Source organism: Trachypithecus francoisi, unplaced genomic scaffold (assembly GCF_009764315.1).
Source record: "Trachypithecus francoisi isolate TF-2019V2 unplaced genomic scaffold, Tfra_2.0 Lachesis_group18, whole genome shotgun sequence".
Taxonomy (NCBI): Eukaryota; Metazoa; Chordata; class Mammalia; order Primates; family Cercopithecidae; genus Trachypithecus; species Trachypithecus francoisi.
In genome coordinates, this window is record NW_022681463.1 from 210304 (window position 1) to 214346 (window position 4043).

A 4043-nucleotide genomic window follows, 5' to 3' on the forward strand; every position below is an offset into this window, starting at 1 on the left:
TCCGCCTCCCTGGTTTACGCCATTCTCCTGCCTCAGCCTCCCGAGTAGGGGACTACAGGCGCCCGCCACCTCACCCGGCTAGTTTTTGTATTTTTAGTAGAGACGGGGTTTCACCGTGTGAGCCAGGATGGTCTCGATCTCCTGACCTCGTGATCCGCCCGTCTCGGCCTCCCAAAGTGCTGGGATAACAGGCTTGAGCCACCGCGCCCGGCCTATTTCCCTTTTTTTTGGTGAAAAGATATACATCTATTTAGAATCAGCCAGCTGGACTCAGTTTAGATGGTCCCAAGTTTGTTGGCAACATCCAAAGCATCATAATCAGGAGCCAGTCGAACATATGCCTTCTTCTTTCCATCAGGCCGAATCAGGATGTTGACCGTGGCCACATCCACGTCCCAGAGCTTCTTCACAGTCTGTTTGATCCGGTGCTTTTTGGCTTTAACATCGACAGTGAACACAAGCGTGTTGTTGTCTTCTGTCTTCTTCATGGCTGACTCAGTGGTCAGTGGAAACTTGATGATAGCATGGTGGTCAAGCTTGTTTCTCCGGGGGACGCTCTTCCCAGGATATCTGGGCTGCCTCTGGAGTCGCAGTGTCTTGGGATGCTGGAAGGTGGGTGAGGTATAGATCTTTTTTGGGGGGCTGTGGACACATTTCAACACTGCCTTCTTGGCCTTTAAAGCTTTGCTTTGGCTTCGGCTTTAGGAGGGGCAGGAGCTTCCTTCTTCACTTTTGGTACCATCTTGTGAAAAGCGAAAAACATTATTTCAATAATAAGTTTTTTACAGTAAATCTGCCTAATAGTAGTTTTGGTAATTTTTAACCTTAAAATTAAGCTAAGTAAAATATTTCCATTAAATATCTAGATCATTTATAAACAAGATACAATGCTAAAACATTAATTACTGAACATAAGTAATTCAAGTTTATATACTTTTGGCTTCTTATTTTTACAGAGAAACTAGATATTTTGGCCTGTTAATAAACATGTTTTTGCCTACCACGCTGAGAAATTGAGACGGAGTGACACTCAGTCTCAAAAAAAAAAAAAAGAAAGAAAGAAAAAGAAATCTCTTTCTCTTAAGCTAACTCTTGTTTTGTTTTGTTTTTTTTTTTTTTTTTTTTTTTTTGAGACAGAGTCTCGCTCCGTCACCCAGGCTGGAGTGCAGTGGTGCGATCTCAGCTCACTGCAAGCTCTGCCTCCTGGGTTGATACCTTTCTCCTGTCTCAGCCTCCCGAGTAGCTGGGACTACAGGTGCCCGCCACCACGCCGGCTAATTTCTTGTATTTTTTAGTAGAAATGGGGTTTCACCGTGTTAGCCAGGGTGGTCTTGGTCTCCTGACCTCGTGATCTGCCCATCTCGGCCTCCCAAAGTGCTGGGATTACAGGCATGAGCCACCACGCCCAGCCTCCAAATCTTTTTTTTTTTTTTTTTTTGAAACAGAGCCTATATCTGTCGCCCAGGCTGGAGGGCAGTGGTGCGATCTCCACTCACTGCAATCTCCGCCTCCCGGGTTCACTCCATTCTCCTGCCGAGTAGCTGGGACTACAGGCGCCCGCCACAACGCCCGGCTAATTTTTTGTGTTTTTGGTAGAGACGGGGTTTCACAGGGTTAGCCAGGATGGTCTCGATCTCCTGATCTCGTGATCCGCCCGCCTCGGCCTCCCAAAGTGCTGGGATTACAGGCGTGAGCCACTGCGCCCGGCCCAAATCTTTTTTTTTTTTTGAGACGGAGTCTCCTTCTGTCGCCCCAGGCTGGAGCGCAGTGGCCGGATCTCAGCTCACTGCAAGCTCCGCCTCCTGGGTTTACACCATTCTCCTGCCTCAGCCTCCTGAGTAGCTGGGACTACAGGCGCCTGCCACCTTGCCTGGCTAGTGTGTTTTTTTTTTTTTTTTTTTTATGAAGACAGGGTTTCACCGTGTTAGCCAGGATGGTCTCGATCTCCTGACCTCGTGATCCACCCGTCTTGGCCTCCCAAAGTGCTGGGTTTACAGGTTTGAGCCACCGTGCCTGGCAAACTCTTAAGCTATCTCTAACTCACAACAATTTAGTAGATTATGTTTTTGTAAACAGAAATGGAGCATTTATCTTTTTTCCCCAACTGATTTCTCTAGAATTTTGAAATTCTTACTGAATACTCTTACTTTTATGACAATATAGTTGTTAGCAAAAGTCCAGTAAGTATCTGTTCACCTTGTAACAGGACAGAATTGGAAACTTTGGTTATATTATCAAGGCTTTTACTGAAATATCATATTTAGGAAGTGTACCTCAGACCAGTTATGACAAGCAATTGTAAGGAACTAAGGTTGGCTTTTATGGAGCCAATGCTTACAAAGCACTCTGAGAAAAGTCAGTCTGATACCTGGATTTTGGGGTTCACAACCTTACAGATTAGTAAGGAAGGTAATTTCCTTGTAGGCCCAGGAATTTGGGGCTATTTTGAGGGCCTCAAGCAGAGAGGAATTCACACAAAGCTATAAGGACTGCAGCTGAAATTTGATAGTATGTTCTTGGCTTGGCTTTTAGCTTCAATAAGGCCTTTAAAAGTCCAACCTGAGATTCTGTACGAAAACTTGCAGCAACGAAGCTTGAAAGCACCTATGTGGTCAGCTCTTGTTCTTGCTGCACTTACATAAATGATCAGGCAAAATCTAACAAAGCTAGACTTATTTTTGAAACAAGAATAATCTTACTCTGATTATCTATGATCAAAAATGATGGTTGCTACAGAGATAAATTTTGTTTCAATGGAAAACTACAAGTCAGATAGGCATGATGGCACATGCCTATAATTCCAGCACTTTGGGAGGCCAGGAGTTCAAGACCAGCCTGGGCAACATGGTGAAACCTCGTGTCTACTAAAAATAAAAAAATTAGATGGGCATGATGGCATGTGCCTATAGTCCCAGCTAATCAGGAGGCTGAGGAGGGAGGATCACTTGCACCCAGGAGGTAGAGGTTACAGTGAGCTGAGATTGCATCTTTGCACTCCAGCCTGGGAGACAGAGCCAGACCCTGTCTCAAAAAAACTTTTTTGAGGAAAACTATACGTAACGTAAATGACGAGTAGATGGGTGCAGCAAACCAACATGGCACATGTATACCTACGTAACAAACCTGCACGTTGTGCACACGTACCCTAGAACTTAAAGTATAATAAAAAATTTAAATAAATAAAAGGAAATCTATAGCCCTTGTGGGTTATCAGATTCTAGTCTAGTTTCTTGTCTTTGGACTAGTTTTACCTGTTTGTAAACTGGATTCTGTCATCTGATGAATTTTGTCCTACAATGATACTTGTGGAATAAGAAGCCAAATATTGTCTCTCCTATTAATGTATCTATTGTCAGTTAATTTGAAGGTCTCCAACCCTGGAACAAAGTTAGAAGGGGAAGGTTTTGCTCCCCCAAATGCATAACAAAACTGTGGTACATTCATGCAATGGAATACTATTTAGCCATAGAAAGGAACAAGCTATCAACTCACACAAAGACATGAGTGAATCTTGTATGCACATTGCTAAGTGGAAGAAGACAGTCTGAGGAGAATACACACAGTGTGACTTTATTTAATGAGACACTGCAGAAGGCAGACTACACAGATGGGAAGCCATTGGCTCCATGGGGTGGGGGTTTGAAGCATTCCATATGATACTTTAATAGTGGGATACCTACCACAATGCATTGGTCAAAACATGCAGAGTTTTACAACCAAATGGGTAAATCAAATTCTATTCAAATTAAATAAAATTACTGAGGATGTAGAGTATCCCAGGACAGAATACATTATGTGAAAAATAATTTAACTATGCTACAAATTACTATGGTTTGGATGTTGTTTGTCCCTGCAAAAACTCGTGTTGAAATTTGACCCCCAATGTGGCAGTGTGGGGCAGTGGGGCCTAGTGGAAGGTGTTTGGGTAATGGGGACGGATCCCTCATGAATAGATTAATGTCCTCCGTGGGGATGAGTGAGTTCTGCTCTCACAGGAATGGATTAATTCCTGCAGGAGTAGGTAGTTAACAAGAGTCTGGGTT

General features: G+C 43.6%; 1 pseudogene; it reads right to left on the reverse strand.

Moving 5' to 3' along the window:
• Positions 1 to 222: 222 nt before the first annotated feature.
• LOC117063338 lies at positions 223 to 742 on the reverse strand (annotated as a pseudogene).
• Positions 743 to 4043: the final 3301 nt, after the last annotated feature.